Genomic DNA, 13,405 nt, shown 5'->3' on the forward strand with positions numbered 1-13,405 from the left:
TATATATATCATGCCATGGGTCCCAAGAAAGTCAGTGGTAAAGTTCAACCTAAGAAAATAGTTGAGAATGACAATAAAGGAAAAACAAGAGATTATTCATAGTGAGAATGTGATGTCTCACTACAGACAAGTGTTAAAACATAGGGAAAAATAAGTGTCTATAGACAGATTCTCAGTAAGACAAACAAGCAGTGAGCCAAAACCAGGTCCTAGTGGTATGGCTGCAGAATGTAGGAAAGAGAGTACCCGAGAAATGTCATCACTGCTGTTATAATGGAAGGGGACTCCCCTTCCAAACACTAACACCTCTCCTCCCCCCACCCCTTTCTCACCATCTTCCATATGCCAGCAAGAGTCCTCATTCAAGGTAAGATATACAGACAGTACTGTATTGTAGCTAGTACAAAATGAGTTATTCGGAATAAAATGTATTTTTAAGTTAATAATTATGGGGGTGTGAAACGGATTAATTAAATTTACATTATTTCTTATAGGAAAATTAATTTTGGTTGCAGAATTTTTAGTTGATGACATGTCTTTGGGAACAGATTATGATCGTAAATGAAGGTACCACTGAATAAACATATTTTCTGTTAAAGTCTTTGGAAACATTGAGAACTGAAGACAGTTTTCTTCTGGAGAAACTTACATACGATTCACTTTGTGTGTATTATACCTTAATAAACCTATTTCAATTTCGATATACAAGATATCACATCAGTTTTTATGAATGATCTTTAAGAACAAATACTGTATTGAAATGAGCTTCCTATGGCAATTCATTTATATTATACTAGTGAACATATTTAATTAATTAACCCCTTAACTGCCCGGCTTCCAAATATGACACCCCTCTATGCGCAGGAAATAAATTATCAGGAATTTTTTTTTTTTTTTAGTGTCAAAAACTTTTCCTTCAGTATGGGTATGTAAAAAAAAATTCTAAATTGTACTTACTTTGGCTGCTATGGGGTCCGTAAGTTGGCGCTTGATGTCATCATTCCCCGTTTGCCTGTGACCTACGCTCCTGGAGCCAGAAGGGCGCCCGGGGCGGGGCGCGCGAGTTGCTGCGAATATATTTGTTCATTTTTTGTGCACAGTTCCATATACATTGTATTTGTTTTTACGTGCTACTCCTATGTATAATGAACACGTACATTATATTATGGCAGTAAAACATCCGTACTGTCGGAAGACACTGTTACGTGCATGACACTTGTGTACACATATGTTGCACATATTTACCATGTATCATGCTAATTTATGTATATATACAATCTATTTACACACTATGCACTGTCACACACTATATACATTCACCATCAACACATTCAGAACACAGCGAGTGTAAGCTGCCACACCCAGCCAGCCCTCCCTCACTCCTCCAACATTGTATTCGCAAACATTGCTCCTCCCATCATACAGTTATTCACACCAATGTTTCATGTTCATTTATGTAAATTTACAACATATGCACACACTATATACATTCACCATCAACACATTCAGAACACCGCGAGTGTGAGCAGTCACACCCAGCCAGCCCTCCCTCACTCCAACATCTTACTCGCCAACATTGCTCCTCCCACCATACTGTTATTGTTTTTATTACACTATTTACACATGTTATATATACCTATCTACATGTTTTATTTACCAGAACTATGCAAGTAAGTCGGTATTGTGTCCAAACAGTACAGTGGCCATCATACACTGCATGAGAAATCACACAGCAGACGGCGCTATGATTATGATGTCACATCCCTTACCAAAATAGCTCCTCTCAACATACTCCGGTTGTTGTTATTACACTATATACACACACACTGTATATACCCATGTACATATGTGTTCCCCATAGCGAACCACTAAGCTAGTATGGTGAGCAAAACAAGAGTGGCTGCCACACACAGTGAGGCTATCTCAATTCTCTCCCTTCCTCACCAAAATTTCTCCTTCCACAATACTACACACAATGCTAATTATAACCACTCCTGCTATTATCACAATCCTGGTCACTAATTCCTGTAAATGAATAATTGACCACAAGTTTATTTTGAAAAGGAACCTAAGAAGTCGTTTGAAGATTAGGAACCTAAGAAGTCGTTTGAAGATTCCTAGATGGACGAAATAATGCTGTGGTGCTGTGGCTAGTGCTGTGAACATAGTGAACAGCATTGAATCACTGATATTTGAACATTGTACCCAGTCATTATCACACTCAGGTTCTTCTAATAATACTACTATGGCTAAATAATACAAGTTATATATATATATATATTTTGATATTATTAGGCGATGCTGTGGTCGCACGCTGAACAGCAGTGCTGTGCGCTCATGCTGCATGCGCCGGCCTTGGTTGCTCACTCACTACTAAGGCTCTCACACCTGGGAATGTGGACCACGATTTTTTTTAACGATGGTGTCTGTTTACAAGAGCTCTGAGGAAGCTGATGTGAACCCCATGTAGCCGCGGGAGTTTTGAATGGAACATGAGAAATACAAAACCCGGAGGTGTGTAGCGCACCCCAGACGTGGGCCTGCAGGCAAGTTTAACAGGTAAAGGATTAAATGCTTGTTGTATTAGTATGTACAGTAGCATCTTTGTTTATGAATTTAATCTGTTACAAAAGACAGTTCGTACTCCAAAAATTTGCAAACCAAAACGAATTTTCCCTTAAGAAATAATGTAAATTGAATTAATCCATTCCACACACCCAAAAAATTCACTTAAAAACACATTTTATACAGAATACTACTCAAAATTTTTACTATGCCTTACCTTTATTGAGAACTCTTGCTGGCGTATAGAAGACGGTGGGGAAGGAGGAGAGGGGGAGGAAGAGAGGTGTTTGGAAGGGGAGTCCTCTTCCATTATAACATCAGGCAGTGATGACATTTCTGGGGTACTCTCTCTTTCCTACTTTTGCAGGCATACAACTAGGACCTGGTTGTGGCTCACTGCTTGTCTGTCTTACTAAGAATATGTCATTAGACACTGATTTTTCCCTAAGTTTTAACACTTGTCTAAAGCAAGACATCACATTGTCATTAAAAACGTTAACTCAACGGCCCGCTACAGCTTTATCCGGGTGAGACTTTTCAGCAAAACTTTACAGTTCTTCCCATACTGCACACATTTTCTTAATGAGGAAGGGACCACCTCCACTGGCTCTGCTCACAACTATTTTCTTAGGTTGAACTATACCACTGACTTTCTTTGGACCCATTGCATGATATGTAATAAGAAGTTTTATTTTCAGAAACCATAAAAGCAGAAAAATAATAGAATTCTTCATAAGGAATTCAAGCTCGGTTGTCATTAAGTGGGATACACTGGTAAACTTGCCCCGTGCCTCGCCCCGCGTCCAGCAGCACCACACGCTTGTCGACCCCATACATGTATCAACAAAATTCTAAATCTGAGGCAAACCTCGAATACCGAGTCGCATTTTCCAAGGAAATTGACTTCATATACCAAAAAATTTATAAAGAGGGCCATTTGTCAACCGAGGTTCCACTGTACATCAAAAAACCAGCGTTGAATGTAATGAAACGCCATTTTCTGGGTGAGACCCGGAGGCTCCCCCTGAGCTTTACCAGGCTGATATGCTAATGTCAGACTTTGGCATCAGTCATGTGTATGGAGTTCTAGGGCCTACCGGGTACCACGGCCAGAACCTGGCCCCCTCAGAGAGGTAAGGGAAGCAATGGCCTATAGAAACCCCCCGTGTGGTTGGAAGCATTCTATGTCTGCCATCGACCGGGTCAAGCATCCAGAAAGGTAAGCATTCCAAAACAAACCCTTATTCTGGTGAAAATTGCTATCTAAAGCCGAACTAGTGGATAGAACTCCTCAACAGAAAACAAGCAAACTAGTATGACGTCATACGTCACCACGCCGCTGTCTGCGCAGCTCCCCCCTCCCCAGGAGGGGGAAGGGGGAGCGCCAGACCTCCCACGCCGGCTATTCACCCATCAGTTCTGAGGCTGGATGTCAAAAACACGCGAAAAAAACGCCGACCGGAGGGAGGGAGGGTTGCCGGGGAGCCTCCGGGTCTCGCCCAGAAAATGGCATTTCATTACATTCAACGCTGGTTTTCTGGGGGGAGCCCCGTCGGCTCTCTCATGTCTCCCCCATGGAATCGAGACAATCAGCAGCAAATGCCAACCCAAGGCGCCACAGCCCCGAAAAGTCCCAGGAACAACACGAGAACAACGAGCAGCAAGGCCCCCGAACAAACACCAAAATTCCAAGCCCGAAAGACCGCAAGGACACGTCGCCCAGACGGCAGCGAGAGCAGCGTAGCCACGAACACCACGGGCATGAGGGAAGAACACAGGTAGCTTAGCCGCAAGAACACAACTGACAACCCGGGACACCATCACCCGCGAACTGGGAAGAACAGAACCGGATCAACGCAAAACGCTCCCTGGACCCAGAAGCCGTGGCACGAAAACAACAGCGGAGGGCTGCCACTGAACACAAAACACGACACACCCCCGGCCCGACCAACGAAGCACCAACAAACCCTGGACCCCTCCAAAACGCAGCAGCCCCACCCCACGCCAGAAAAGATGAAGACTGCTGCCACCGAACAACCAAAACGCTAAAACCGAAGGAGCAAGAAAACTCAGCGACCCGAGCCCACAGAGGCAATTGCCAAAAAGAAAAAGAGCCGATGAAAAAACACACCGGAACCGAAAGGGCACTACCAACCGAGGAGAAGACAGAGCACGCTGACCAAAGACCAGGATGGTGCAAGCGGCGCACGAACAGGCCGGAGGTGAAACGACGCACGAGACAGCTTACTAACGGTGCAGAAGCAACACCAAGACCGAAAGCAAGCCGAAGCGGCTCCGCCAGCACCGCACGAAAAGAGGCGACAGTATGTGGCAAGACGAAGGCCCCCAACCCCCACCAGAAAACCAAGCCGAGAGTAAACCAAGCTAACAAGAGTAACCACCTAAGAAGGGACAGGAAAAGGAAGGACCGCCAAAATACCCCATACTGCTGCCAAGAGAAGCACGCAGGTGGGACACCTACCACGAAGCCACCCGACCACCAACCGGAGGCGAGACCGCGAGGCAGAACATAAGCAGCCCCGACAAGGCCCCTCTGAGCCCAGGAAAAGGCGGAGCCGTGGGAAGATCTCGGGCGCGACCACCGAAACCCAGGCGGCACAAGGAGATGGAACGTCTGCCGAACAGAAAAAACTCCCCCAAAGCAAGCAAGCCCGCCAGGAGTTCAGAAACGACGGGTCCGACGCAAGACATCGCAAGACCCCAAAAAAACAACCGGCAGGGCAAGCTAGGAAACCAAAGAAGGCGAAAGGGTTGCCGCCAGAACAGTACCCGAACCAAGGGGTACGAACAACTGTAATAGACCGAGACAAAGAAGCACACCACAGGACACAGGCTGAAAAATGCCCAAGAAGCCCAGGAACACACGCAGAACACCCCTGCTGCAGAGGAGGCAGGAAGAAAGAGCAGAAGCACAAAAACCCCAAGAAAACAACCAGGGGTGGACAATCAGGCAGGGACAGAAAAACCCCCACGCACATAAGAGGGCCAAAACAGGTACCCGAAGACCACGAAAAACAACAAGCAAACCCTCATACGCAAACCCCAGGCACAAAACAGCAGCAAAGTGCCACACCACAACCGGACACTGGAACAAGGACACGCCACCGAGAAACACGGTACCAATGCACACGTGCAGTAGCAGCAACAGGCACCACCACAACATGCAACATGTAAAGAGCAACTCCCTTCTGCAAAGGCAGAGAACAGAGCAGGCAGACCCCAGACAGGGCCAACATAGACACGACAAAACCCAGCAGGCCCAGAAACCTGCACACCAGGCAACCGACGGTGGAGAAACCCCACTCAATACCTGCTGGATGGGGTACTGGGAGCTCATTTACACCCCAAGCCCGGCCCGAGGCCAGGCTAGACCAGCCAGAGGGTGGCCCACCAGGCAGCTGCTTGGAGCGGCCCGCAGGCCCACATACCCCCACAACCAGGATGGGCCAGAACATCTATTCAAAAACAAGCAAGTGTGCCCCGGAAGTCCACGGACTTACCAGCAATAAGGCTTATGCTCGCAAGTAGGTCATGTAACAACCGCAGACCTCTGATGGCTATACAGTGTTCCCCAATTGTGCCAATAGCACCACTGCACTCCACTGGTACTATCCCGCACGTTCTACCAGATAGGCGGGACCCAAGAGCCAGAGCTCAAACATTGCAAGCACAGCCAGGAGCCTTACCAGGTGAGTACAGAACCAACCCCACAACCCCAATACCACACAACATGAAAAAGGGTGGGTCCCCAGAATGACACTAGCATGGGTTGGACATGCACATCAGGGGGACAGGAAGGGTTGAAAAAGGGACAGTCACTGGTGTGCGAACGGTCTCAGTCGTACAAAAATATACCTAAATAAAGACAGGTATATAAAGAACACCGCATCCAGCACCCGGCCAAAAGACGCCAGACCGCAGAAACTCACCTGGCGAACGGTGGCACGAACGTGACACGACTCAACCGTGCCCAGAAGAACCTGGGAGCACAGCCAGGTGAAGACGCCAGAGCTGGACCCGGCCGGGCCCGCAGAAGAGCAGGTAAAGGCGAAGGAAGCGGCCCACACCCATGACACAGGGAAAACTGCGGCGTCCTCCCCACAACTGGGAACCAGGACACCCCCAGAGCGAAGGGGCACAAACCGCAGCCAAGGAGAAGAGCGAGAGGCGAAGCACTAGCAAAATGGGGCGCAAAACACCAGCACTGAAACACCGTCCAGACCAAAACAAACTACGGCGCATGCGCATGACATGCTGGCCGAAACGCACAACCCTCTCCGCGGGAAGGCGCCAACCAGGACTACTGCACTAGAAAAGTAGCCAAAAGAGGAAGCAGGAACAAGAAAACCGGCCAACAAAGCAAAGACAGAGCCCAAAAAGGAACCCAACCGGGCCACAAGCAGCCCAACAAAGCAACAAGTAGCCCAACTGGGCTACAAGTAGCCCAACCGGGCCACAAGTAGGCCAAAAACGGCGACAAGGACGACATGCCGACAGACGTTCCAATAATGCGGGAAGTAGCGGAAAACCTTCCCGAACCCTCGAGAACACAGAAGCCAACACTAGTCCCGAAGGCACACAAAGGCGCAGGCACACCCGAGACCAGAAGTCACATAGAGCCCCAAGAACGGGGAAACATGACGAAGACACCGTCCCAAAAAAGGGCGGGAGGAAACATCCACCCACAGGACAGAACCAACCGACTCAAAGGCCAAGGAACCGAGCCCGGGGAGGGGCCGACGCCCAATAGCACGTACGGCGAGTGGGGAGGAAAGACCCCACTCCGCGTAACCACAAGCCCCGCCTAGAGGGGGATAAAAACCCCCACGGGGTCCAACGGGGCCAAGGCCCCGCAAGTCAGCCCTTCCCCAGCCCCGGGAACCTACACGACACGCCCCGGGGCCGAGCCGTTTCCCCCAAAGCCCCGGCCGTACCAGAAAACCGGGGCAGCCGTGAAAACACTAAAGGAAGGGAGCCCACTGGCAGACTCTTACAACACGGCTGGAGGAACAGGCTCAAATGCCCCCGTCACTATCCCGGAAGGGGAATTCCCCGTGACTGCCCGAGTCTCAACACCATCAAAACCCCGCTCCGAACCTACAGACGGTAAGGAACCGGATGCAGGCAGGAAGGGTGATCCAGGGGAAAGACAAGGGGGCGTGGATGGAACCAAAGCAACCAATACCCCCAAGTCTCTAAACGAACCAAAATGGGGCAGCCCCGGGGCGCACAAAGAGCGGCAGAAAACCAAGCAGTAAACGGCCTAGCAGGAGCAGGACCCAAGGAACTTGTGAAAGGTGGCCCCAAGCCCCAAGGGCAGTACTTACAGGGCACCTAGGGAAGGGAACCCTAGGCGCATGCAGCCCGAGTACTGGAGAATCACCCCCGGTTCATGCACCACCTAGAAAACAGACACCACACTCTAGGTACAGTGCTGAAACAACCACTGGAGCCGGAGCACATAACTGGTGCCTATAGCATCAGCCGAAGAACTGATGGGTGGATAGCCGGCATGGGAGGTATGGGGCTCCCCTTTCCCCCCCGGGGAGGGGGGGGAGCTGCGCAGACAGCGGCGCGGTGACGTATGATGTCATACTAGTTTGCTTGTTTTCTGTTGAGGAGTTCTATCCACTAGTTCGGCTTTAGGTAGCAATTTTCACCAGAATAGGAGTTTTTTTGGAATGCTTACCTTTCTGGATGCTTGACCCGGTCGATGGCAGACATAGAATGCTTCCAACCACATGGGGGTTTCTATAGGCCATTGCTCCCCTTGCCTCTCTGAGGGGGCCAGGTTCTGGCCGTGGTCCCCGGTAGGCCCTAGAACTCCATACACATGACTGATGCCAAAGTCTGACATTAGCATATCAGCCTGGTAAAGCTCAGGGGAGCCGACGGGGCTCCCCCCAGAAATGTAAATAATTTTGAAGCAATGGAGTGACTCAAACCAGCGTTCTGGTGATTCCCAGACATCTGCCTTAACCCCTGGGTGTGCCACTAATAATAGCCGACATCACCGCTGTGCACAAGAAAAAAAAAACAGCGTTGAATGTAATGAAACGCCATTTTCTGGGTGAGACCCGGAGGCTCTCCGTAGCTTTACCAGGCTGATATGCTAATGTCAGACTTTGGCATCAGTCATGTGTATGGAGTTCTAGGGCCTACCGGGGACCACGGCCAGAACCTGGCCCCCTCAGAGAGGCAAGGGGAGTGTTACGAACCTTACCTCCTGTGGAGGTTGGTTTCGGTTGTAAAATGTTGGTGGACACAGGGAGAGTGTATATTAGTATAAATCCCCAGCTGAGATCAGAGAGGCCGCGAGTCACCATTATTACTCCGCCCAGTATAGTAGTGCTTTCTCAGCTGGAGATCATCAGAAATAATGTGAACTGGAATAGCTTAACTATGTAAGGGAAAAATGTACTCTATAAAAAAGTATGCATGGGGAATATAGTAAATAAAATCATTAATGTGTTTGATAGCATACGTAAAGAATAGAGTATTAACCCTTCAATTGCGCATCGCATCATATGATGCTTTGACCGACTTGCAGTAAATTGCGCATCGTATCGTATGATGCTTTGGAGTACTACGCAAGATTTAAATGGCCCGCGGATACACGGGGTTCACCACACCTTCATCAGGGCTCTTGTAAACAGACGCCATTTTTTTTAAAAATCGTGGGCCAAACTCCCGGGTATTAGGGGCCTCAGTACTGAGTCAGCTACCAAGCCTGATGCATGCAGCATGAGCTCACAGCACTGCTGTTCAGCTTGTGACCACAGCATTGCCTAAAAATGCCATAATATACTTGTTCATGCTATTATGTAGCGATGATATTATTACAGAAGACCCCTGACTGTGATAAAACTGACCAGGGTTCTGATAATAGCAGGATTGTGGTGATATTTAGCGCTGTGCGCCATGGAAGGAGGTGTAATGCTGTGGGAGGGAGGGTGGTGGCGATGTCTTTTGACTGTGTGTGGCCACCTTTTATTGACTGCACTCACCATACCAGCTTAGTGGTTCGTTATGGTGAACACAAATGTAGATAATTATATATAACGTGCGTATAGAGGGTATAAACAGCAAGAGAAGGTTTAGAGCCGCCATTTTGGTGAGAGAGGTGGCGTTGTCTGCACGACACCACCGTGCAGACGACGGTGTTGTTTACTGGTTACCACGATGGTCTTTGGGCACCATACCAGTTTATTTGTACAAGTATGATGAATAAAACAGGTAGATATTTATATATAATGTGTGTATATAGCGTAATAACACCACACAGTGTTGTTGGAGGAGAAATATTAGTGCGTCTGGCCTTGAGGGCGGCCGCCGATCAGCTGACTGTGTGAGTAGCCACATCTCTGTGCCTTTACTCACCATACAAGCTTAGATGTACAGTTATGGTGAACAAAACATGTAGATACTTATATATAACGTCTGTATATAAGATATATAGCGTAATAACACCACACAGTATTGTTGGAGGAGAAATATTAGTGCGTCTGACCTTAAGGGCGGCCGCCGATCAGCTGACTGTGTGAGTAGCCACATCTCTGTGCCTTTACTCACCATACAAGCTTAGATGTACAGTTATGGTGAACAAAACATGTAGATACTTATATATAACGTCTGTATATAGTGAATTATAGCAAAAACATTATTGTGGGAGGAGAATGTGGGTGAGTCAGATGACTGGAGGGAGGGCGGGAGTGGCTGGCTGGTACACGGCGGTCACTCCTCATTACTTTTTGACTCATAATAGCTACTTAGTGGTTCGTTATAGTGAACAAAACGTGCAAATACTTATATATAACCTGTGCTTATAGTGTAATAACCGACAAAGTATTTGTTCACTGATTGATGAACATAATTGAATCAACAATATGCACACCATATTTTTGAGTACACCAACGATTCACTCATTTTTTTATATAAATATATCAAACTACACACTATTGAATAATATTACAGCAAAAAAAGTATGAAAAATCAATCAGAGACATTGAAATAATTCGGTAATTATCTCTTTGTGGCAACTCTGGCCTGACAGCTTGCGAGCAACAGACGCCTGGGACGCACGCTGAGTCAGCGCCTATAATTTGCCAGACTTCCCCGCCCTATAGCGGGCAATATATGCCACTTACGATTTTTTTATTATTTTTCCCGTGATCAGTGAACACAAATTAACAGGTTAGAAAGAAAAAATATATTTTTTTTTTCAAAATGACATGCGCCTGTGGGGATGGCAGGATATTAGACCCCGAGCATGTTAAGGGTTAAGGGGCGATGATGCAAGAGAGGTGGACGCCATGTTGACTGGAGGGGGAGGTGTATCGCTGACGACCGTTCCTGCTATTTGAGGGGTTTTCTCCGGCCGTTCAGTCAGATAAGCCTATCCTTGTCTATATCCAGGGTTGCAAGATTGGGTAGAGTAATATTACAGAAGTTGGAGAGGTTTTATAAGAGTCCAGGTTTCCTAGAGGCATAAATATGTGTCGTTGGATGATAGCGGTTTGTGGCTGGGTGCTCGACACCAGGTATGGGACAGTGACCTGTGGGGTGGTCAGAGCCACTTGAGTTTATAATACATAGTGATCTTATGTTGTGAGGAAAACGCCTTGTTGAATGTATTCCTGTGTGACTTGTACGTATAAATTTGTGACTTGTGTACTAGGCTGTTTCCCTTACTCCTTATACTCCCTAGACAACATTGTAAGGACCATCACCACCAAATTCTCACTAGCTCTCTATGACAACAAAACGTATCACTACTGATAACATCAGTAAGACACGGCCCCGTGATACAATTGGGTAGCCTGTCCGAGAGCACCTCACATATTGAGCAGCCTGATCGAAAGCCTAATAAAACCAGCGTTGAATGTAATGAAACACCATTTTCAGGGCGAGTCCCGGAGGCTCCCCGGAGCTATCCCAGGCTGATATGCTAATGTCAGACTTTGGCATCAGTCATGTGTATGGAGTTCTTAGGCCTACCGGGGACCACGACCAGAACTGGGCCCCCCTCAGAGAGGCAAGGGAAGCAATGGCTTATAGAAGCCTCTGTGTGGTTGGAAGCATTCTATGTCTGCCATCGACCGGAACAGGCACCCAGAAAGGTAAGCGCCTCAAAACAAACCCCTATTCTGGTTAAAATTGCTACCAAAAGCCGAACTAGTGGATAGAACTCCACAATCGAAAACAAGCAAACTAGTGTGACGTCACATACCGCCGCGCCGCTGTCTGCGCAGCTCCCCCCCTCCCCGGGAGGGGGGAGCCTCATCGGCTCCCCGGAGCTAACTACCCACAGACGGAAAAAGAGGGACTTACAAAGGAGTCGGTCGTCGCTCACTCCTCAACTCGAAGCCGAGACAACTGGCCGCAACCGCCGACCCAAAGCAACACAGGCCCAACGGGGCCCAGGGGCATTCACAAGGTAATGAGCAGCCAGGACCCTGTTCGACCGCCAAAATCCCTGCGCCCGAATATCAGACCAAGAAATATTCCCAAAGATGGCAGCAAGAGCCGCGAACTTACGAACGTCATGGGCACGGGGATAGACCGCAGGCTGGCTGGACTTAATAACCCTGCGGACGACCTGGGAGACCCGAACCCGCGAACAGGGAAGAAGGGAAACCGGATCAACCCACAGCGCGTCCCCGGACACAGAAGCCGTGGCGCGCAAATAACGGCGAAGCGCCGCAACCGGACACAAAACACGATGCACCCCCGGCCTGACCAACCAAGCATCAACCACCCATGGACCCCTTCGGAACGCAGCAGTCTCATTCTTCGCCAGAAAAGAAGGAGACGACTGCCAAGCGAACAAAACAATCACCAAGCTCCCCTACCCGACCCCCAGAGGCCAAAACCAACAAGAAAAGTGCCTTGGAAAAACAATCCTGGACCGAAGGAGCCACAACGAAACGAGGAGACGAAAGGAAAGCGAGCACTGTGTCCAAAGACCAGGACGGCTCAGGCGACGCATGAGCAGGCCGGAGGTGAAACAATGCACGAGACAGCTTGCGAAACGGCGCAGACGTAACATCGATACCGAAAGCAAGCTGAAGCGGCTCTGCCAGCGCCGCACGATACGAGGCGACAGTGTTAGGCATAAGATGATGGTCCTGAAACAACCACGAGAGGAAGGACAAGACCACCCGAACAGACAAGGAACTAACACGACGAAGATGCAAAAAGAAACAGAAGGACCGCCAGGAAACTTCATACTGCCACCGAGAAGAAGCCCTCAGGTGGGACACCAACAAGGAGGCCACCTGATCACCATAGAGATGATAGACTCGAGTCAAAAAACCCATACGCGAAGACTCGAGGAGAAGATCGAACCAGCCACGTGACGTACCGGCCTGATCTGCTGAAAGAGGCGGAGCCGCGGGAAAACCCTCGCGTTCGGACACCGAGCAACCAGCGCCTGAAACCAAGGCTGGGCCGGCCACCAAGGGGCCAGAAGGACAACTCTCCCCTGGTAATTCTCTAAGCGAGTCAGGACCTGGAGCAACAGCCGAACTGGGGGAAAGAGGTACAGGAACCCCCACCTCGACCAGTCTAGCCGAAAGGCATCGACCCCGAACGGCCTCGCGATCGGGGAAGGGCGCCGCATAAACGGGAAGACGCCGCAACCACCCCGACGCGAAGGGGTCCACCTCGGGGCGCCCGAACGTCTGGCAAAGCCAACGGAAGGACTCGTCATCGACCGTCCACTCCATGGAGAGAGGAACGAAGCGAGACAGGGTGTCGGCCAAGACGTTGGACACGCCCCGTACGTGAACCGCCAGGAGAGTCAAACCCCGAGAACTCG

At 49.1% G+C, this 13,405-nt stretch overlaps 1 protein-coding gene across 2 annotated transcripts in view; it reads right to left on the minus strand.

The window, feature by feature from the left end:
• Nucleotides 1-13,405, minus strand: part of LOC123768088 (zinc finger protein 271) — a 71,637-nt gene that overhangs the window by 3,889 nt on the left and 54,343 nt on the right. Inside the window, exon 2 of one of the 2 annotated variants that reach the window (XM_045758381.2) lies at nucleotides 958-1,067. The exons of the other annotated variant lie outside the window; for it this stretch is intronic. The gene's annotated coding sequence lies outside the window, so the exon portion shown is untranslated. The remainder of the gene's footprint in view (nucleotides 1-957; nucleotides 1,068-13,405) is intronic. 2 annotated transcript variants of the gene reach the window in all.

Source organism: Procambarus clarkii, chromosome 59, assembly GCF_040958095.1.
Source record: "Procambarus clarkii isolate CNS0578487 chromosome 59, FALCON_Pclarkii_2.0, whole genome shotgun sequence".
Classification (NCBI taxonomy): Eukaryota; Metazoa; Arthropoda; class Malacostraca; order Decapoda; family Cambaridae; genus Procambarus; species Procambarus clarkii.